The 25,091-nt window shown below is 37.9% G+C and overlaps 1 protein-coding gene across 5 annotated transcripts in view; it reads left to right on the top strand.

Moving 5' to 3' along the window:
• Positions 1 to 25,091, top strand: part of TMLHE (trimethyllysine hydroxylase, epsilon) — a 427,780-nt gene that overhangs the window by 89,423 nt on the left and 313,266 nt on the right. For 2 of the 5 annotated variants that reach the window (XM_053699431.1, XM_053699427.1), the window contains exon 2: positions 4,520 to 4,643. The exons of 2 other annotated variants lie outside the window; for them this stretch is intronic. The gene's annotated coding sequence lies outside the window, so the exon portion shown is untranslated. Of the gene's footprint in view, positions 1 to 4,519; positions 4,644 to 23,083; positions 23,163 to 25,091 lie in introns of those variants that run through there. One more of the 5 variants, XM_053699429.1, reaches the window with a different exon arrangement.

The raw sequence follows: 25,091 nt of genomic DNA, 5'->3' as shown, positions 1-25,091 counted from the left end.
GAGTCAAAATTGGTGCAAAGTGGAGAGTGTGACTTGTATTACATGGCTTAAACATAGTGCACATAGATTTTTCCAAAAAATAAAAAGGAAGTTAGCTATATTATGAGAAAAAAAAGGTATTGGCACACATCCAAACACATAAGACCACTTATTTTTACACATATTTTTAACATATTTTTAAATGCTGCAAAAAGTTGCCTGCTTAATATATTTAAATTTTTTAAATAAAGTTGGGATCTTAGTCACACAATATGGCCATATTCTGCTCAGCCAGTCACCACTTACAAGGTGTCCCAAATTAGACTGGTCCCTTTGGTTAAAGCACAACACCCTGCTCAGGTGTGTTCCAGATTATGTAATTGAGTTATATATATAAAGCCAGGGAGTCTCATTCTGTGCAGTCTTGATTTGAGGCATAGTACTGCAGTGTTGGAATTCTATTTTGGTATATTAGAATCGAATGATTCAGCCCAGTAAGGCTAAACTTTATAGTGTTAGGACCAGTCTTATTTGGGACACCTTGTAGGTGGTGACTGGCTGAGCAAAATATGGCCATATTGTGTGACTAAGATCCCAACTTTATTTAAAAAAATAAAATATATTAAGCAGGCAATTTTTTTGCAGCATTTAAAAATATATGTTAAAAATGTGTAAAAATAAGTGGTCTTATGTGTTTGGATGTGCGCCAATACGTTTTTGTCTTATACTTATTTTGGTCATTTTGGCAGCACTCCCACAATATGTGTGCTAATATATAAAATGTTTTTGTTAGATGTGATTAACCAAACCACCTTGTTGTATTTCTTAAATTTAAGGGAGACTGACCAAATCCCTTTGGTTAAAGCACACCACCCTGCTCAGGTGTGTTCCAGACTATGTAATTGAGTTTTATATATAAAGCCAGGGAGTCTCATTCTGTGCAGTCTTGGATATTTATCAAGTCGTCAACCACAAATACGCTGGAATTCCGCAGCGTAATTGTGGCGAGCCTGATTCGACCTAGTTATCAAAGCCTACAGACCGGCAAAAGTTGAAATTTGTGACGTAACATACGATCCGCCGGTCTCAATCCGACACAGATCGATGCTTACATAATTACAAAAGAAAAGATGCTAAGGAGCGCCTAATATGTGATAAGGCAAGGGTGGAGTTTAATAAAACAATGATTAAAAGACAATAATGAAACACAATAATTAAAAACAATGACAACTAAAATAAAAAATCATGGATCCATGGTGTACATAAACTAGTTAAACCTTAAAGCAATGATGATAATAATAATATTGCACGGTTAGGTAACAATAGAATTGCGCTATAAATGGATATGTTTTGCAAATATGGATTTAAAAAACAATAGATGAGAGATTTCTCATGGATATGGAGAATCGATAAAAATAAAAATCATATAGAGAAGTTCATCAAAAAAAGAAAGAAAAAAGTGAGTGTTCTTTTTAAAAAATTAACTTGAAGAGTACAAAAATAATGGTGAATGATGCTGAAAAATTGAAAAAGTTATGCACGTCAAAAAACAACAAATAATGATAGTGATAAAAAAGTCAAAGATAGTCCAATTGTGTACTGTGATCCAAACAGATAAATTAGTGATAATCCTAAGTGTGAAAAAATCAGATGAGTTCCTCAATTTGTCAACCAAATAATAAGTAACACAGAGTGATAGAAATCCAAAGTTATCCAGGAATTCTCAAAGTGTTATTTCTGATTACCTGCAAGTGAAAAACAATAACATAGTGCAAAAATGTCTCAATCAAAAGAAATTAACTGAAATGAAGCTCACCATAAGATGTCAACGCGTTTCGGCCCTTTTTCAAGACTATGATATGGTATGGTGTGAATGCTTCTTAAATACCTTTAGGTAGCCAATCGTCTGGCTGCTGTTTTGGCGCCCAAACAATTGAAATATGAACCGGAACCGGATGTTGTATATCTGAAATTGACTTCCTTTTTGTTCAGTGTTATTATTTCGTAAAAGTTATATAACATTAAAATTATATTGTGGCGAGCCTGATTCGACCTAGTTATCAAAGCCTACAGACCGGCAAAAGTTGAAATTTGTGACGTAACATACGATCCGCCGGTCTCAATCCGACACAGATCGATGCTTACATCATTACAGATGTTCTGAATACAAATTCAGCACTTTCTGACAACTTTTGCAAGTTATCAAATTTCTAACAGGCACGCTTGCCACTATTCCGGCCCAGCGTACCTGGTTTTCAATCCGCCACCCTGGAGGCCGCAGATGCCTTAGGAATCAATGGGAGTCTGAAAGCAGCGAAAGCTTATGTTCAATGCTGCCAGATATCCCATTGATTTCAATGCTAGAAAACCAGTAAGTTTTCACCTAACACCCTAACATGTACCCCGAGTCTAATCACCCCTAATCTGCCACCCCGACATTGCCGCCACCTACATAAAATATATTAACCCCTATCCCGCCGCTCCCAGACCCCGCCGCAACTAAATAAATGTATTAACTCCTATCCCGCCGCTCCTGGACCCCACCGCAACTAAATAAAAGTATGAACCCCTATCCCGCCGCTCCCGGAGCCCACCGCAACTGTAATAAAATTATTAACCCCTGGCCTCCCACATCACTATTAACCCCTAAACTGTCAGCCCTTTCATCACCATAAACTAAATTAAGCTATTAACCCCTAAACCTAACAACTCGCTAATTTTACATTAAATATTAACTCATCCCTATCTTATAATAAATTAAAACTTACCTTTAGAATTAAAATAAACTATATTAAACTATTAATTAACCTACCCTAACTAGTATACTAAAATTACATTAAACTAACAATTAAATTAACTATATTACATATTTAAAAACCTAACCCTACTCAAGTTATTTAAATATACTATTAAAAATTACTAAATTACAAATAAATAACAACTAAGTTACAAAAAATAAAAAACACTAAGTTACAAAAAATAAAAAACCACAGTATCAAAAATAAAAACGAAGTACTCCTAATCTAAGATCCCTATCAAAATAAAAAAATAAATAAAAAAAAACAAGCCTACACTAAACTACCAATGGCCCTTAAAAAATCTAAGCTCCCCATTTCCTTGAAAATGGCATTTGGCTCTTTTACTGCCCAAAGTCCCTAACCTAAAATTAAAACCCACCCAAAAAAACCTTAAAAAAACCTAACACTAACCACCAACGATCCACTTACAGTTTTCGAAGACTGGACATCCATCCTCATCCAAGCAGCAGAAGTCCTCAGCGAAGCCGGCAGAAGTCTTCATCCAAGCGGGAAGAAGTTTTCATCCAGACGGCATCTTCTATCTTCATCCATCTGGCGCGGAGCAGCTCCATCTTCAAGACATCCGGCGCGGAGCATCCTCTTCTTCCGATGGTCAACGACGAATGAAGTTTCCCTTTAAGGTACGTCATCCAAGATGGAGTCCCTTACATTCTGATTGGCTGATAGACTTCTATCAGCCAATAGGAATTAAAGGGGAAAAATCCTATTGGCTGTTGACATCAGCCAATAGGATTGAGCTTTCATCCTATTGGCTGATCCAATACAATGCGAGCTCAATCCTATTGGCTGATTGGATGAAAACTTCAGCCCACTTGGATGAAGACTTCTGCCGGCTTCGCTGAGGACTTCTGCCACTTGGATGAGGATGGATGTCTGGTCTTCGAAAACTGTAAGTGGATCATCGGTGGTTAGTGTTAGGTTTTTTTAAGGGTTTATTGGGTGGGTTTTAATTTTAGGTTAGGGACTCTGGGCAGTAAAAGAGCTAAATGCCCTTTTAAGGGCAATGCCCATCCAAATGCCCTTTTCAGGTTTCATAGGTTTTTTTAGATAGAGTTTTATTTGGGGGGTTGGTTGTGTGGGTGGTGGGTTTTACTGTTGGGGGGGTGTTTGTATTTTTTTTTTTTACAGGTAAAAGAGTTGATTTCTTTGGGGCAATGCCCTGAAAGAGGCCCTTTTAAGGGCCATTGGTAGTTTAGTGTAGGCTAGGTTTTTTATTTTTATTTTGGGGGGTCTTTTTTACATTCTGCAGATTAAGACTCTTACTTTGTCTATGATCTGGGGCCATTGAGAGCTCCGGAACTCACTACTTAACATCAGTCCTAGGTTGAACTCACTGGACTGTGCTGGGATTGTTGTTATGCTAATTTGTTGACATGTGTTGTTGTTATGCCAATTTGTTTGAAGGTGTTGATACTATACAAAGTTGGTTGAACAAGCTGAAGCCAATCTGTTTAGAATGTCTGGCCACTCAGCCACTTTACACCCCCTCCCCTCCCCCCTGGGACGACCTGCCTCCAAGACAGGGCCAGCAGTTTTTTAGCCAGTTGCTCACTTCCCCACCCCCTAGTAGCGTTCATGGCTATTAGTATTTTTGTTTTCAGGGCAATAACACTTTTTACATTCCAAACATTTAATTACCAAGTAATAGGTGATGTAACTGCCCGGAAAATTGTGTTACTCATGTTGAATTATGTTCATTTTGTTTTGATTTTGTTTGTCAGCACAGCTTTAATAACGTTGGAATCGCCACATTACATCTTCTCCTGTCCTTCCCTCTACTCATACATAATTCTCCGACCTCCCTCTTGGAGAAACACTCTACGCCTCCATGACCGTCAACAATGGGTAAGATCTATCCTATACACACTATTGGTACACCCCCACACCCACTCATGACTGACACAATGCTAAACATAATATCACAAAACGTGAAGGGGCTCAACTCCCCCACGAAGCGCTCAGTGGCCCTCAGATGTTTTGCCAGACAAAGACTCTTATTTTCATTCAGGAGACCCCCTTTTTAAAGGACAGCTGAGCCTAAATTTTCATCCAACTCTTACCCGACAAGCTTTTTTAATTCTCTTCCCGACAAAAAGAAAAATGGAGTAGGCATTCTACTGCATAAAAATATCCACTTTATATTGCTAAACAAAATATCAGACGAAGACGGTAGAGTACTAATCCTAGTAGGCACCCTGTTTAACAACCCAATGACTTTGGTAAATGTATACGCTCCCAACAATAATAAACCTAAATTCTTTAACCAGTTATATAAATTAGTGGCAGACAACAGGAGAGGAACCCTGATTTTGAGAGGCGACTTAAATGCCATGCTAGACCCCAAATTGGATTCATCCACAAGCAACCCCCTAACTCAGACAAGACCCCCAACAGCGATATACAATTGTCTGTCACATTTGGGACTGATTGATATCTGGAGAGTACAACATAGCACATTCAGAAACTATACCTTTCACTCTCACCCTTGGTCAGTGTACACAAGAATAGACTACTTGTTAATAGACAGAAATCACCTCTCCCTGGTCAGGGACTCAGATATTCAACCAACTCCCTAGTCGGACCACTGTCGAATAAGCATTGAGCTGAGATGGCCTGACCACCCCACCACGTCATACATATGGAGAATGGATGACTCCCTTCTCCATGACCCGGCAGCCATAGAAGTGCTCACAAAATCCTTACAAGACTATTTTCAAATTAACACCACCCCGGGTATGGACCCGAATATCATCTGGGAGGCCCATAAAAACGATCCAATAGACACAACAATTTATAACCAACTACTAAAGGTCAGACAGGACCTTAACACCATATTAACAAAGGAGGCGCAAAGAAAAACCATTAACATTAGGAAAGTGTACACCTATGAAGGCAACAGAGCAGTACCACTCTTAGCAAAGCGCCTTAAAGCCCAACACTCAGATCCCAGGTAAACAAATTGGTTACATCAAGCAGACAGTGTTTGTACGACAGCAAGCAGATAGCCGATCATTTTAGCACATTCTACTCCAAACTATATAATCTAGAAAACGAACCCTCACCTAAACACATAGAGCAGTTGAGAGATTACATAGGGAGAGCAGACCTAACCAAACTAGACTTGACACAGAGAGACGTCCTAGAGGAACCTATATCTCTTGCCGAGGTGCTCAAAGCAATATTGGATTTACCTATAGGGAAAAGCCCTGGGCCGGACGGCTTCACTAACGCCTTTTACAAATCTTTCAGGAACACTCTAGCCCCACACTTACGCTACCTCTTCAATGCTTTAGACGATAATCGCACACTTCCACAGGAAATGTTGATGGCACACATATCGGTAATCCCGAAACCCAATAAAGACCCTAGTGACCCCAGTAGCTATAGACCCATATCCCTCTTAAATACAGATGTCAAGATCCTGGGCAAGATTATAGCCACAAGAATCAATAAGATCCTGCATACTTTAATAAACACAGACCAAGTTGGCTTTGTCCCTGGGAGGGAGGCAAGGGATAACACCATCAGAACGGTTACCCTATCCACATACGCCAAATATAAGATCATCCCATCTGTACTTATAGCGACGGATTCCGAAAAGACATTCGACCGCATAAACTGGAAATTCCTAAAGGAAACATTAATATCCCAAGGATTCGGCCCTAAAATGATAACTCGGATATTTCGTTTTTATACCCACCCCACAGCAAAAGTTAAAGCAAATGGAATGCTTTTATACCCCTTTTGTATTCGCAATGGTACAAGGCAGGGCTGCCCCCTTTCGCCCATACTGTTCATCCTTACAATGGAAGTTCTAGCCGCACATGATAGACAGGACCTAGAAATAGAAGGAATCCCCATTGGCCCTCATAGCTTTAAAATAGCCTTGTACGCGGACGACAGCCTGTTCACGGTCTCCAACCCTCTCTCCTCCATCCCAAAAGTACTAGAGCAAATAGATGCCTTTGGCAGATTTTCAAATTTCCTGATTAACAAACAAAAGTCAGAAATACTAAACATATCCCTCCCGTTAGCCTCCTTCCAATCCATAAAATAAATCTGCCCCTAAAGCTCCAAGAGAAATCTCTCAAATACCTTGGTATCCAACTTTCATCCAACATCCCACAGCTCTTTGATGACAATTATTTGGCACTCTCCCATAAAATACAGCTGGATTTAAATACATGGGCGGCGAAACCAATCACGTGGTGGGGGAGAACCCAATGTATTAAGATGACTACCTTGCCCAGGATCTTGTACCTGTTTCAGACCCTCCCCATTCCCGTACCCAAATGGTTCACATCGCAACCACAAAAACACATTAACCTATTCATTTGGGGAAAAGTCAAGCCCAGGGTCCACAAGGACAATTTATACAGAACATCCGGAAATGGGAGACTGGGTTTACCGTGTATCGCAGATTACCTAGATGCAATAATCTTACAAAGGTTTATGGATTGGCATAGATCCAAAAACTCCAAGGCTTGGGTGGCGATAGACTCCCACATTCTTAAAGCCCCAGAAGCAGGGGCACTCTGTTGGATTCCTAAGAACCTCAGACCGCCCCAATGTGTAGTACTGGGGGTGCATCGCTGTGTGTTTGAATCTTGGGATTCGATTATACAGCATAGGAAACACATATTGAGTGCTCGCTCCCCCATGTTCCCAATACCCAGGAACGCAGAATTGATAGGATGCTTAGATAGGGGAAAAAAAAGAGACTGACAGAGTGGAATTACACTACTCCATTACGGGAGTTTACCACACAAGGGAGGCTGAAGAGTAGAGAGGACCTGGTGACTGTAGCAGGAGGTAGATATTCTAGTTGGTTGAAATACTCCCAAGTAGCATACTTCATCCACACATCCCCATACACACAAGACTACTTGAGAGAGCCTACACCATTTGAGAATTATTGTGCAAACCGGGGAAACGCGAGACATTCATTGTCAATGGCGAGGAAAATAATACACACGGAACAGCTACCCTCCTATACACTTAATTGGCAGACCGAATTAGAGACTGAAATACCAAGGGAAGAGTGGCACAAAAATATTTTTACAGACAAAGAGTATCGACATCACCCCAATCCTTGTAACTCAACTTTAAGGTCCTAATGTGATGGTACCTTACCCCTGCTAGGCTGCAATCTATCTACCCCGGGACATCGGGGAAAGTGCTGGCGTGGGTGTGATGGTCGTGGAAGTTACCTTCATATGTGGTGGACTTTCCCCAAGGTTCTACCTTTATGGAAGGCTGTGGACAATTATTTCCAAGCGCTTTTGTTTAGAGACTTCTCCTTAACGCCTAGAATAGCTTTACTAAATGACCTACCAAACCTTCCCTGTAACCTTAGACTCACTTTACTACAACTGGGATTGACGGGAGCAAAGGCTCTGATAGCCCTTCACTGGAAAACACAATATACCCCGACAATGACTAACTGGACAAAGTTGCTGATTTATTAACACTAGAGGAATACGGCTACACTAAACAGAAAAAACTAAATTTCCTTGCTGACGTGAGATTCCTGTGGGAAGAAGGCTTAACACGCCAGGGAACGGGTCCTACACATGACGGGTAAGGTCCTAATGTGATGGTACCTTACCCCTGCTAGGCTGCAATCTATCTACCCCGGGACATCGGGAAAGTGCTGGCGTGGGTGTGATGGTCGTGGAAGTTACCTTCATATGTGGTGGACTTTCCCCAAGGTTCTACCTTTATGGAAGGCTGTGGACAATTATTTCCAAGCGCTTTTGTTTAGAGACTTCTCCTTAACGCCTAGAATAGCTTTACTAAATGACCTACCAAACCTTCCCTGTAAACTTAGACTCACTTTACTACAACTGGGATTGACGGGAGCAAAGGCTCTGATAGCCCTTCACTGGAAAACACAATATACCCCGACAATGACTAACTGGACAAAGTTGCTGATTTATTAACACTAGAGGAATACGGCTACACTAAACAGAAAAAACAAAATTTCCTTGCTGACGTGAGATTCCTGTGGGAAGAAGGCTTAACACGCCAGGGAACGGGTCCTACACATGACGGGTATAGGACAAATTATTGACAACCTGAACTTTAACATCACCCTGTCCTTTCCCCCTTTTTTTTTTTTTTTTTTTTTTGCTGCCCTCCTCCTGGGGCACGTCAAGCATCACGAGCCATCTGGGCCGTCTCTGTCTACTCATCCTCCAATTACACAAGTAGATAAGAGTCGGGACCAGCTGAGTTATAGATAGGATATACAAATCAAACAAAGTGTAATAAGCAGCGCCTGGGTAAAAACACCGAGCTCACTGTATAGGTACCTCCTAACCAAGGTCCAAGAAGAGAGCTACATTGGAAAACAAAATACAGGAGCGCCAAAAGGCTGAAGGTGATGTTCAAGGTTAGATAAGAGAATTATTAAATGTAAAAACAGATATTTATTATAATAAAATAAAATATAAAAATACAAAGTACAAACAGCTATACAAGCAAATAGTTACTGCTGTAACTGAGGAAACAGTAATTAAGGTAGCTGTAGTATTTGGTGGATACTACTGCAACTATACGAAATTGGTTGCTGGTGTACAATAGAAGAGTATATACTACTGCATCTAGGACCTATTGGACTTGGTAAATCAGACTAACAATAACCAATGAATAAAACAGAAACACATCACAGTAAATAACAGGTGTGTGAATACTAAATATACAAATAATAATGCAACTAATAATGCAAGTGTTGAAGCAATAAATCAAGTGCTACCTATAGGTGCTAATATATGCACAAATGATTGTGCAAAGAGTAGTGAAAAAATGTATATATAGTACACGTGTACAAAAAATAATAGGTGTAGTCCTTGTGGCCAAAAAAGAAAAATAATGTTCTTGTTTCCAAAGAAATTATATCCTTAAAGTGTTTCAGAGTGTCATGATAATATTGAACAAATCGTCATGAAATCCTAAATGGTGAGGACAATGGTCTGTGAAAAGCTGACCCTCCTAGAAACGTTCTAATGGCAAGTGATTGGCACCTATGAAAATAAATAAAGAAAAAACATGTGCAAAAAACGATTTGCTAAGTGAGTCTAATCAGAAACTGACTCACACAGGAAGAATAGACACCTCCTTGTAGTCCAGTCTACACGTTTCGGTCCTATGAGGGGCCTTTCTCAAGACATAAGGAGGTGTAATTTGGTTGGACCATATAAGTGGTTCTTCAACCAATCAGAAAATAGCTCAAAGGTTAGAATTATCCGCCAAAAAAAGCACCGGCGTGCACGCACATATCCTGTATACAGCGTTGTGGGTACTTCCGGTTGCGATTACGTAACTTCCGGTTTGTGGAAAAAACGTCACATCCGGTTTTCCGCATTTCTGCTACTTCCGGATTTTGGGGTTTGTAGTGGCCATATTGTATAAGGGCAAAAAGAGTACATGTGTAATATGATACAGCGATGCATAAATTTGGCGATATATGGGGCGGAGCCGGAACGCCGTTTAAGATGGCTGCTCCTCTTTAGAGCTCCTGTTAGTGGAAGTTGTAAGGCTTTATTTTTGCACTCTTTGAGGTTGTAAGAGTTGCGAGGAGACTGCTAACATTAGCCGGAACAGTATGCAATCCGTTAATACTACTAGGCGACCTGTCACTTACCGGAATATACTTTACTCTCTAAGACACGGAACAGAGTAATGGCGGACACCTGATATGAAGCTGGAGTGCCTGAAACACACGTAGCAGGAACCATCTACCGGGTAAGCGATCCTTCCATACACTTTAACACCTGAGCCCTGTATGCTGTGTATGAACTCGCACCCGATCTACAAGTTATAAGCAATTCTGCACGTTTGACATGAGACCCACGTGGCTAACGGAACTTCAGGCTAGATAGTGTTATAAAATACCTTTACAGCTCAAGTAGCAAAGAAAACTATATAGACGTCAGTTACACTTTAAACTTTGACAAGACTCTTTAATGCAAGCAGTGTTTATCCAATCCATATAAGCTGAGACACCATTGTGGCAACTGCTTTCGCAAGGGTTTTTACATGTGGGGATCTACAACCTATCCACTGTATAACAAGCTTCCTATTTTACATTAGACATGTCTTCAAGGAGGATGAATAAGCAGGATAAAGTTAACAAATTAAGTACAGGCAGTACAGGCAGTGTAAACACCTTTTTCAAAAACGTTGATAAACACAAGGCTATGGAAAGTGATCCTGACCCAAATCCTTTAGCTTCACAAGACACCAGTGGATCTGTTACAGCATCCCTTATGAGAGACACTGAACGAGATGAAGGGGGTCCGGTCACTCTTAAAGCTATGGAAGCACTTATCAACCTAGTGAAATCCTGTATTAAAAAGGAATGTGCGAGTCTCAAAAAGGACTTAAATGATCTAAATGTGAGGGTGGAAACTCTCGAAGGGGATAGAGAAGAGATAACATCCGACATATTAACCTTGTCCAATAAAATGCACACTCAACAAAAACATATACTAGACCTAGAAACAAAACTGGATGACATAGAGAACAGGACGATGTGTAACAATTTAAGATTAAAAGGTGTTCCAGAGACTGTTCTTGGTCCCCATCTGCGTAACTACCTAGATGGTTTATTTAGATCACTGCTAGGAGATGAGCATCCAAATTCATCTACCATTCAAATGGAACGTGCACACCGCTCCTTAAAACCAAAACCTCTAGATGATGATCCCCCCAGGGATGTCGTGATCTGCTTCACAAAATTTCAAGAGAAAGAATTAATCCTGCAGAAGGCCCGCCAACAGCTCACGTTCCAATACCTTGGAACTAAAATCAGGTTTTTTGCTGATCTCTCAATAAGGGCACTACAAAAGAGAAGAGAATGCAATGTTCTCACTCTCCATCTACTTAACCTGAACATACCCTATAGATGGGGCTTCCCTGTTCAAGTACAAGTCGTTAAAAATGGGAGAAGATTAGACTGTATTCATCCAGAAGACATTACCTCCTTTTGTGGTAAGCTGGACATCCCCACGCCACATGTTGCTCAAGAGAGTTCTTCAAAGTCTTCAAGATCAATGAGCCTATCTCCACAATCTGCAAACCACAAAACTTGGAGTGACATAGCCAAACTCCCACCCAGCAAGAGACGCCAGTCCCAAGATCTTCAACAAGCCAACTCAAGCTCACAAAACCTTCTCTCTGATTGAGGCTGGATATGAAGCTATAAGAATGTTTCCGCACTGGGTTTAACCTCCGAACTTCTGAATTAGAAGATTGTCGTCCACACAGGAAGAGGTCACCAGCACAGCCTGCAAACACTTATTTAAAGATGTTCTCTAGATGAGATGATAAACACTCAATTTGAAGAAGTCACTACAACAACCTGATATCAATCTTACTCTCCCTTGCCAGCCTGTCTTACAACTGTATAATGACGAAAACTCCAGGTACATTTTATGCAAAACTATACCCAGTACTCTGAACTAATGATGGGTGTTGGAGGATACATTCGGATCTTCATCTCCATTTTCTCAAGCCCGCTGGGCATACTGCCTCTCCTTGTTTCTACTAGATGCTTTTCCATGGTGTTTAACTGTTGTTCTATCTATATTCATATTTGATATTGATGTTTTATAAATATATCTAGATCCTTCTATGGTTCTTATAGAATACCTAACCTTCCTTATTAGGAGTTGCAGGTTTGGACACTTCCAATCATTTGTTACCTTTGTTACTGTTAGCCACTGGCGACTAGCAGACAGCAACGAGACTAAATTTCCATAAAAGGCAATGGTTTACTTGTTTCGTTATTATAACTAGTTATTAAATCATTATTTGGTTATACTAATTCTACAATGAGATATATGTGGTGACTGCAAAATATTTTTGAACCCACATAGAAGTTATGCAATTTAAATAGTTTAGACTAATTTTAAGTCAGATATTATTACAGTATTGTGATATGAGTCATATATTCTGATCTTTTTTGAGGTTACTCCTCAAACCCTGGAAGGACCTTTTCCTCTAATGATGTTATTCTAGTGTGTTACAAGTTAGATGCTTATTGTTGTTAACACATTATATCACTGTTTTTTTTTTGTTTTCTTTAAGACCTCATTTTCCCTTCCATCAGATTTCTTGTTACTCTTTACTTATTACTGACAAAGTCTTACCATTCCACTTCTTGACCCTCTAACTCACATATCTTTAACTTTAGATATCTCATACTTAATTTGTTATTTCCCTTGTTTTACTCTGATCTAGTTTAATCCACCTATTCATTGATCTCATTCCTCATTGGGCTTTCCCCTATCTTTTATTCTGATCCCCTTTAATCCACCTATTTATTGTAACTTCTTTCTTACAAACTCCTCCTCTACCCTCCCTCATCAAGGAATAACAGAATATTGTCTTTTTTTGCTTACTTAAATCATAGCGATGCTTAACTCAGTCACTATGCCTCCGCGCAACATACTTAACAATTATAAAATAGCAACTCAGAATGTAAAAGGTTTCTTATCTGCCCAGAAAAGATCAATAGCATTACACGACTTCCACAAGAAACACCTTGATATAGTCTTCATCCAAGAGACTCATTTTAGGAAAAAACGCGAACCCAAACTCCCTTCTCTTTACTTCGATACACACTTCACTAGCTCTAACACAACTAAGAAGTATGGGGTTAGCATTCTCTTTTAAAAAGGGCTACCTTTTGACCTCCTATACAAGAACCAGGACAATGAAGGTAGGTTCCTTCTTCTAATAGGACTCTGTTACGGCAGGTCCATTACTCTACTAAATCTATATGCCCCCAATAAGCCCAACCCATCATTCTTTAGGAAAGTGATGACGTTATTGTTAGATCATGCTAAGGGGCCCATCTTTATAGCTGGAGACTTAAATTTCCCCATAGAACCTATATTAGACGTATCCACAGGGAAATCCTATATGTCCAATAAAACTATTAAAGCCAACTGGCTCGCATTGCAAACCATACCCACTTTCGATACATGGAGAATAACCCACAATGAGATTAGAGATTACACTTTTTTTTCACACCCTCAAAAAGTATATACTCGCCTAGATTACATACTCTGTGATCAATCATGCATTCATTTGCTCATAGATTCCAAAATATCCCAAACCCCCTGGTCAGACCATGCAATGGTCATCAGCTCCTTTAAGTGGCCCCAGAAACCCAGAATCAGAGATTCCTGGAGACTCAACGATGCAATCTTCACAGACTCTCTTACTTTTAAGCATATTTCAGAAAAAAACACACTATTTTTTGACATGAACGACCCCCAGCACACATCTCAGGTTAACAATTGGGAGGCCTACAAATGTTTTATTAGAGGGGAATTAATCAAACTAACCTCACAACACCGCAAACAAATCGATCAGGCTTACTCTGCACTGTTACATAACCTAAAAAGTTAAAGAAACAGAACATAAACTTAACCCAACTTCAATAGATCTTCTAGATCAAGTTAAACAGGCCAGAGAAGAAATAAACAAACACCTTATTAAAAATGCACATCGCCGAGCACTGGCCCTCAATGCGAAATTTTTCGCAGAAAAAAATAAAGCTGGCAAGTTAATGGCTAGATCGTTAAAAAAGAAGCCTTATAAATCCTTTATTAGATCGGTCCAAAATAAGGACAGACACTCCACACATACGAGTACAGAGATAATTTTTCAGAATATTATGGTAGACTCTATAATTTGAATACCCGCGACTGCCCAGATATGTACCGTAAACATGTTGATAACTACCTTTCACAAATTATACTTGGAGCAGAACTTGAGTCCCCATTCACACTAACTGAATTGCAAGTAACTATTAATCAACTGACCCCGGCAAAGCACCTGGACCAGATGGGTTTACCCCAAAATTTTACAAATTATTGGCACCCCACATTAACTCTCATCTCCTAACTCTATACAACTCTATGGGTAATACATCCTCTTTTTCTAAACAAATGCTTGAAGCCACTATCACTGTCATCCCCAAGGCAGGAAAAGATCCCGAAAAGGTCGAAAATTACAGAACAATTTCACTTTAAAATATTGACCTAAAAATATATGCAAAACTCTTAGCAAATAGGCTCAAGGAATACATCCCAAATTTAGTTAACAAAGACCAAGTGGGATTTATCCCTACTCGTGAAGCTAAAGACAACACTATTAGACTTCTTCAGATAATACACACAACCTCAACCTACAATATGCCTCTCACTCTGCTCTCGACAGATGCTGAGAAAGCATTTGACAGGGTAGATTGGCAATTCCTGTGGGCTGTGCTTTTAAAATTCGGTTTCTCCAAAAAATTAATGGATAAAATACTAGCCATTTACTCATCCCCAAATGCGAAGGTAGTAGTTAATAACACTTTCTCCTCCAGTTTCCAAATATCTAATGGCACTCTTCAGGGTTGCCCCCTATCTCCCCTCCTATTTGCTCTTTCAGTCGAGGTGCTTGCAGCCAAGGTCCGAGCTTCTCTGGAGGTGAAAGGAGTCCAAATCGGGAACTGCGACACCAAAGCCCTGCTCTTTGCAGACGATATCCTATTTACCTTAACCAGTCCCATTACGTCTTTACCTGCACTTATTAACATCCTGGCCGAATATGAGATTTTAAAATTTTTCTATTAATATGGAAAAATTGTTTATTATGTTAATTAGGTCCTCCCCTGAAGAGAAACAGTTCATCAAGACCCAAACACCCTTTGTCTCAACCAACCAATTTACTTACTTAGAACTTATCATTCAACCCACCATTTCAGAGATCATTAAAACTAACTACTTAAAACTAAAGCAAAAGATTGACATCGATCTAAACACTTGGCACCGTGATGGACACTTGTCCTGGTTGGGACGGATCAACGCTATAAAAATGTCCATTTTACCAAAAATTGTATATATTATACAGACGTTGGTCCTTGCCCCATCAGTCACATACCTTACCAACCTACAGAGGTGTTTAAATAGTTTCATCTGGTCTTTAAGAAAACCGAGAATCCCGGGTCATACCCTGTACCTATCTAGAGAGCAGGGTGGTCTGGGTGTTCCTAATATCCGAAATTATTACACAGCAACGCACCTCTCACACATTGTGGCCTGGAATCAAACCTCCAAGCCCAAATTCTGGGTTACCTTGGAAGACCAGATCCTCAAGACCCCGAAGATAAGCGATATTTGTTGGTTGCCGAGCAAATTTAGATCCAACCCTACCACTTCAAACCTATTTATCGATGAAACATTACGGATCTGGGACAAGATAATTACTAATAACAAGAGTATTTTCTCTAACTTCTCCCCTCTTACACCTATACTAAATAATAAAATATTCCCTGGTCTAAATCTTACCAAACTGATCAACGCAATAGTACCCATCGTCCGGGTGCCCATCTACTCACTACTACATTCAGGACACATTAAAACATACCAAGAATTACGTGATGAGATAGGGCCCCCACTCAATACTTGGTTCTCCTACTTCCAGATTAGACATTTTCTACTAAACCATCCATATAAAAAACAGTTCACTAGACCATGCACTCCCTTTGAGCTGCTGTGCTTACTACCTACTACCCCTAAACCCCTGATATCTTCCACATACAAAATATTACTATCGTCAGAATTTCAAAAACCCTCCTGATTCATATCACTCTGGGAAAAGGAACTAAACATACAACTCAGTGAATCCACTTGGAAACAATGCTTCAAATCTGTTAAAAAATCCTCAATATCTATGAGTATAGTTGAATCCAATTAGAAGTTATTATCTAGGTGGTATCTAACTCCAGTGAAATTACATAGAATCTACCCTGCAGCCTCCCCTAAATGCTGGAGAGAATGTGGAGGTCTAGGGTCAATTTCACATATCTGGTGGGATTGCCCTGCTATCGGTCCTTTTTGGAAACAAGTGGAAGATAATATCAATCTTATACTAAATCTAAATATATCTCTCAATTCCCATATAATACTTCTTAATATACTCCCACAAATACAGTGTCAACACAGGAAAGGCCTATATCAAATAATGCTCAACAGTGCCAAAAGGCTAATCCCACGTCTCTGGAAAAAATCCCAGACCCCAGCCCTACATCACTGTCTTTTAGAAGTGAAACATGTTTTGTCCCTAGAAGAACTCTACCACAATTATAACAACAACTCAGACCACTTTACCAATATCCCTTTCCTGTGGAACCAACACACGCTCACACCGGCCCTTACATAGAGCCTTTATCCCATATTAATCGGTGACCTCGAATTAAAAATAGTATTCCTTGACTTCCCCATACCCCCTTCCCCCATCCCTCTTTCCATTCTAAATTTTATTTTTCTTCTTGTTAAATTTTTCTAATTAATGTCGTAAGATATGGGTGAAATACATTATACCATATTAAGTTCCAAAAGCTTGTATATATCTTATAATGATGTATATGTATTTTGTTACATTTTAAATCAATAAAAATTACTGATTTTAAATTTGGCGATATATATATTGGGATCGTTTATTCGGACAAAAATAAAATAGGTTAAAATTTAAATAAAAGACGAGTGAAATTGAAATTAAAATTAAAAGGAGGCATCTATTCTTCCCAATGTTAATATGCATATACGATATTACCAAAAGCATATTATATACTCTAAAATACATAATAAAGTCATGTTGCAAACATATGCCACTAACAATAGCACCCGTGGCATAGTTATGGAATATTGATAAAGTCCCTTTATAAATATTACTTGCATAAAAATGCTCCATCAAAAAACCTAATGCGAATATATTCCTAATTAAAAATGTCTTAATAAAAAATAACAAATAAAAAATAACTGTTAAAGTGGTTAAGTAAAATCGTTATCTAACGTGAACAATATAATACTGATCAGTTCATAGAAAACAGAAGATCCCAGTATGTATGAGAATAAAAGATAATGATATCTTAACTAAGAAGTAGTCCCTGATTCTATCTAAAAGAGGCTCAGAAGATATCATAACGAACCTAGATATATTAATGAGAATGACATAATAGAAAACCATAAAACATATAAATTGATTATGAATTCAATGGCCCAAATATTGGCCAGGGGATATACATTAGGACTAAACAATCTTAATACATACTCGTAACATATAGGACTATAGTGAGTTTATTGGACTATAGTGAGTTTATTGTTTGAAGTCCTTACTCAAAGATCAGTCGCCCCCTACAGTGTATATATTTTAATTAGAATTTTGTGGTATAGACATATCAAAACTAAGCAAAGAGAAGCCTGTAAGGTGTTTGTCAGGGAAGACAAAGACCGTACATGGTGTATTGATGCTAGAACAGATGTGATATAACAATACTAAAACAGATGCACTACTTCAAAGTTTGCATTAAAAACTTTTGGGTAAATTTAATCAAGATTGAAAATCAACTTAGATTCTAGCCTAAGCATTTTCTGTTCAATGTCACCCCCTCTCCAATCTTTCAGCGCCTTACAAATGCCCATATATTTGAAAGTGGTGTCTTTACCTTGATGTTTGTCTTTAAAGTGTTTATAGATGGGTAGGTCTGTTTTTCCCCATTTTATCTGAAGCAAGTGTTCTCTGATTCTGACTCTCAGACAGCGTGTAGTTTGGCCGATATATTGCAGGCCACAACCACACTCTATCAGATAGATGATATATTTGTCTGTACACCGTATGGCATCCTTAACTTTAAACGTTTCATGATTAATGTGAGATGTGAAAGTGTCAGTTTCCCTGTCATGTGTACAGGCTTTGCATGAGGGACAGGGAAAAAACCTTTCAGTTTGTTGCCCTTTAGGTCTTGATCATTATCGCCCTTTTCCATTGGTATACTTGGGGCTAGAATGGTTTTCAGATTTCTTGATTTACGATATATGAATTGGGGTTTGTTAGTCAGATGTTCGCCTATCACGTCATCTTTAATGAGATGCCAGTGTCTTTTAATGATGTTTTCTATCATACCCCTATTTTCGTTATACTGTGTGATGAACGGTATATCTAGTTCACTTTTTGTGTAAGGACATTCTTTTTCTTATAACTCAACAAAGACTTCCTATCAATTTTACCAACTTCGTTGATGGTATTATCTATTAGTTCTTCGTTGTATCCCCTTTCTAGAAATCTCTTCTTGAGATTAAGGGATTGTGTAATCCATGCATTTTCGTTCGAGCAGTTCTTTCTAACTCGCATAAATTGTCCCTTTAGGATATTAGTAATCCATCTGTTAAAATGGTAGCTTGTGTGATGGATGTAATTATTGCAGTCAACATATATGATGGACATGTTCCACAAGAATCTGTTACTTATTTACATATGACTTACCTTTTGATGCAGATTGTTAGATGTTATGTTGCCAGTTGGGATTAATTAAAACAAATGTATTTTGACAGTATGTACTACCCTGTCTATTTTACCTGTGGTAATGCTAATAATTCATGAGTTATAGTCTGGTGCTGGATTATAGTGGTCCTCTTTTTCTCCTTGTTTTAAATTTCGATTATGACCCCTACCGTGCACTACAGAAATTGTATCCTATGTAGGAACATTATTTTTGTAAATGACTCTCATAATTATTATACTGGTAGTGCTGACACATTGATTTATTGAGATATATATACAGTATATATATGTGTTTATAAATATATATACATATTTAGATATGTATATGTATGTATCTCTATGTTGAAGCTCTTTGCCTGCCTTTTTTTCTAACACCTGAGACCACATATCTTTGAGCCTTTATAATTTTTTATTGCAATTTTATTTTTTCAAATATGTTTTATTAGATAGCGTTATTAGGAGTTTATTTATACTTTTAAATATAATTTTTATCTGTTTGTGCAACTTTTGAGTCAAGCGTAACAGTTAACCAGAGCTCTGTCACAATATCCCAACACACATTAAATTCAATTGCACTCAAGTGAAAGGGGCCTATTTATCAAACTCTGTATGGAGCTTGATGCCCCGTGTTTCTGGCTCGCCAGATACACAAGTTATGAAGCAGCGGTCTAAAATAAGTCATTCTTAAATAGGCCCCAAAGCATTTTCTTTCAAGGTGTAATACGAGCGCTACTTCCAATGTGCGCAAAGGCACATGGATAAAACCCTATATATATATATATATATATATATACTGTGTGTATGTATATATATATATATATATATACTGTGTGTATGTATATATATATATATATATATATATATATATACTGTGTGTGTATATATATATATATATATATATAAATAAAAATAAAACCTTGCAATATAAATAGCACTCCACTTGTAACCTTGGCTTTAATTTATTGCTGCACTGCTGAAAAGGACAGGTAAGACTTTACTGCAACAGTCTGGTCAGCATCCCCCTGATTAAAAGGAAATGAACCCCCAAATTTTTCTTTCATGATTCCGATTTTCTTCTATTATTAAATTGTCTTTGTTCACTTGGTATCTTTTGTTGAATATCAGGGACATAAGCACAGGAGCATACACATGTCTGGAACAATAGATGGCAGCAGTTTTGCAAGGATGATATCCATTTGCCAGAGCACTAGATTGCAGCACTACTTCCTGCCATCTAGTGTTCCAGACAACTAGCTAGGTATCGTCTTCAACAAAAGAATATAATGGGAAAGAAGCAAATTTGATAATAGAAGTAAATTGTATAAAAAAGATTAAATTGTATTCTCTGTGTGAATTATGAAAGAAAATGTTTGGGTTTAATATACATTTAATCATTATAACAGCTGACTCCTAGGTAACTCCACAAGCGTGAGCACAATGCTATCTCATAGGCACACATGAACTAACACTTTATAACTGTGAAAAAAACTATCAAAATGCACTGAGATAAGAGACGGCCTTCAAGGGCTAAGAAATTAGCATATAAGCCTACCAAGAGCAAAGAAAACCAAGAGAACAAAGCATATTTGATGATAAAAGTAAATTGGAAAGTTGTTTAAAATTGCATGACCCATCCTGCATCATGAAAGTTTAATTTTGACTAGACTGTCCCTTTATTTAGAGACTGTTAAGCTTGAGCCAAATTATTCTATAGGAGTGTGTATCCAGTTGTTTTTTTACCAAAAAGACTGAGAATGAAATGAGTGCTGTACACATTTACAATAATGATTCAGCCTCTCTCACTGCTGGGGGCCTATCTATCAAGCTCCGTACTGAGCTTGAGGGCCCGTGTTTCTGGCGAGCCTACAGGCTCGCCAGAAACACCAGTTATGAAGCGGCGGTCTAAAGACTGCTGGTCTATAACCCTATCCACCTGTTCTGATGAGGCGGACAGGAATCGCCGGGATTCAACCCGATCGAGTATGACTGGGTTGATTGACTCCCCCCTGCTGGCGGCCGATTGGCCGCGAGTCTGCAGGGGGCGGCGTTGCACCAGTAGCTCACAAGAGCTGCTGGTGCAATGCTGAATACGGAGAGCGTATTGCTCTCCGCATTCAGCGATGTCTGTCGGACCTGATCCGCACTAGGCCTCCAAGTGTCAATAAGCAGCTGGGTATGTGCCCCAGTAGAAACAGTTAACAGGAGCAACGCAGACCATGGTTGAATGTATTATTTCCCTAAAAAAATATTTAAAAAATAGGCAGACACGTGGAGTCTAAAAGAGGCCTTTCAAATTATCATAAAAAATAAACATGAAGCATGCATAAGTTTATCTTCAATTTTACTTTATGCAGAATGTAGTAGTGGAAGTGATTCAGAAACATGTTGCTTGCATGTCCCTTTAATTCAGGGGTTTGAGAATTAGCATACAAAACATATGAAAGCCTTTGTGGGATTGGATATTTGTAGCCTTACAAAATTACCCTAACCTTGTGTGTTTATTTTTTTTCCCTAACATCAAAGTTACCTGGCATGTATACAATAATATTCTTATCTTTTAAACCAGCCCTTGTTTACTATAAATATGTATTCTTGTTTACTTCTGTGGAAGAAAAAGTAGTTATTTAACCTATGACACAAAGTTGACAGATTAGATTATGTTTGCATCACATTTTACACAATTATTAAAGATAACATGATGTGTATATTTTGGAGGACTACATATTTTCATTGGTTCCATAATTTACACTTATTTTTAATAGGAAGAAAAAAAAATGCACATTCCAGCTCCATAAAAATTAAGTTTTGGTAGTGTCAGTTGCTATTCTACAAAACATCAAATTAATGTATGACTATGAGGTTAATATTTGTGAACTACTTACACTGGACATGAAAAGTTTTTAATATGTTGAATATGACAAAGGCTTAAAAAAGGTATTAGCCAATTTCATACACATGTAAAATATATCATATCTATTGTACAAGCATTTTAAAATGCCTTTTCCACAGATCAATATTTACAGCGTTTTGGTATTCTAAAGAGGGTAAAGGGATTATTGTCTTGGCCTGTTCAGTAGCATTGCCCTTTACACAATTTCAGTACAGTGTCAGTAACTATGCACTCCAGGTCTAGTCTAGTATCGGTCCTTCTAAGGGAGGGAGAAAGCACTATTGTAAGGTGACAAATAAAAAGCACATAAATAACGAACATTGCAATTTTTAAATATCTTTGTGTTTAATGTCCCTTTAAGAAAACGTGGTAAATGCGAACAGATGTCAGATAGACACTTCTGGCATTTGTTCTGGTCAAAAAGGGAACGTAACGTATACTCAGTAACTCTCGTCAACTGATATATGTTCCTTCCTCTGTATCAGACATTCTGAACTGTATTGATAATTATATCGTATTTTTTTCCTAACAAATTTAGTATAAAGCAGGAACAATCCCGATTTCCTTTTCATGGGACATTAAATAAAAAAATGAATATTCGCGTTACTTACAAAGGATTCTGTTATTAGTACCTTAGGGAAGTTAGGGGTGGAATGTCCTTTTAAAAACATGAGGCTCTTAAAATAAAGGGACATTAGCCATTAGCGCAGAAAAAAAAATTGGTGAGAAAAATGATAGAGAACAGCAGCGTATTGTAATAATAAAATAACGGTGACAAATAACAGAAAAGAAAACTAAACAATCTGGCGCCAAACGCACGCAAACACATTTTTGTTGGGGCAGCATGAAACAGTTATTAATTGTCCGCATAGTCACTGCTTTTTATTTTTAAGCATGTCGCCCTATTAGGTTTCGAAAACTCAAATTCCCAGCATGCCCAGGGCGGTTTGTTATGGTAGGGTCGATGATTTTGTGGACCGTAAAGGCTCGCGAAGCATGCTGGAATTTGCAGTACCGTATTACTGTAAAACCTTTGAAATGTAGCCGTATAGACTACAATTCCCAACATGCATTGAATAAATGGACTAATGCCCGATTTAAGCCTCTTGTAAGTTCCTCAGTGCTGTCAGGTAAGTTGTGCCTTACGTTGATATGTGGCATTTCATATTTCAAGGAAATATTTTATATTTTTAAATGCACTTTACTTTTTCATCATATGTTTGTATCACCATGCCGTGTTCTATAAAGGAGCTTCTATAGCATATGCTGTAAACGAATGCGTTCAAATATAAACGCTATATCAAATATTATTGAATTAAAATGTTTTGCATTGTCACTATATAACGTATTGATTTATAAAATGTTTTTTAGAGTATATGTGGGATTGCTGCATTTAAAATGGTGAACGTTTGATGCACAGGAAGGACTTCAGTTATTTTTATTCGTGTATTCACTTATTGTTTGCAAAAAAATGAAGAATAAAGAATCACGGAGCACATTCTTAATAACCTTTAGCTTTTAAACCCGAACTACACTAATGATGTTTTAACTGGACCTGAAATGATACAGTAAATGAACCCTGCTATTATAGTGGTATTGCTGCAAATATGTATTTATATATTTATTTCATACTGTAAAAAAATATTAAATGTCAGCATTTTAAGTCTGTATATCCATTCTGTAAGACAGGGTGGAATTACAGCTATGAGAACTTTATTAACTTAAAGGGACATTAAACACTTTGAGATGGTAATATAAAATGATCAATCTTATATATATATATATATATATATATATATATATATATATAAAAACTACAATATACTTTCATTATTTATTTTACCCATTTTCCAGTAATTCCATTCTGAAATTGTGAGCATTTCAGTTCCTGTTAGAAATGGAAGAGCACTGTTATATTCCTATTTATAACTGTACCTAATTGGCAACAGTAGAGAAAGTAACCTAAGTTGCACCATGGCAGCTTCCTTTGCTTTATAGACACTAAAGGTTTCCACTTATTTTGTCACTATTTTAACTAATGACACTTTTAAAAATATGTTATTCTCAGACTAATCTTTTCTGTGAATGCATCATTCTATCTAGCATTTATTTAGTGTTTAATGCCCCTTTAAGGGACAGTAATAGTAAACCATGTATCCTTAGTAACCAAAATTATTGACCTAAAATTATGCCCCTAATTAAAGAAACAGTAAATTTGTTTTTGTTTTATCCTTTGTTGAACAGTAAATCAGTTAGACTCCCTGGAGCTCAGGAATGTATACATGTCTAGCAGTCTGTGGCTGCAGTTTTTGCAACAATATTTGTAGCCATGTTATACATTGTTGCAAACACTGTCATAGAGCGCTAAATACACATGTACACACCTGAGTTCCATTGAGCCTTTAGGAACTGATATTATTTCTTGTGTGAAAAACCTGTAGATTTCAAACACATTAGGTCCGTCATCAATACTGAATTATTTAACTCATGTTTTACTATTGCACTGGCTACCTATATTTTGCATCTGTGCAGAGTCCTCCAAGCGAACCCAATTCTAATATAAGAAAACATGTTCCTGATACACCTTCATAATTTGGATTTTTTTAAAAAAATAATTATATCTGTGTGCTCACAATTATAACCAACAGCAGCAAACAATAATCAGTCAACCCAAGGAACCGTTAGTAATATGTATATCTTCCATGGGCCCCTGTTTAACTAGATCCTAATGTTTTTTCAACATTTAGTTTTCTATTTTCTCTTAAAGGACCATTATAGTTTTAAAATGACATGCTGTAATCCATTAGAGCATCTTAAGACTATTGACCCTACACTACTGTGTGTTTAACCCCTGCAAAGCGGTTAAACACACACAGTAGAAATACCGTTTACTCAGACTTGCAGAGCACTGCTGGTCCCAAGCGGAAACTGCAGCTGATCCAATCACAAGTGCTAGTTGCACAAATCAGATGTGTTTTCTGATTGGCACCAGCAGTGCTCTATTTTATTTAAAGGGACAGTCTAGTCAAAATTAAACTTAAATGATTCAGATAGGACAT

Source organism: Bombina bombina, chromosome 1, assembly GCF_027579735.1.
Source record: "Bombina bombina isolate aBomBom1 chromosome 1, aBomBom1.pri, whole genome shotgun sequence".
NCBI classification, from domain to species: Eukaryota; Metazoa; Chordata; class Amphibia; order Anura; family Bombinatoridae; genus Bombina; species Bombina bombina.
This window is presented reverse-complemented; position numbering and strand designations above follow the sequence as displayed.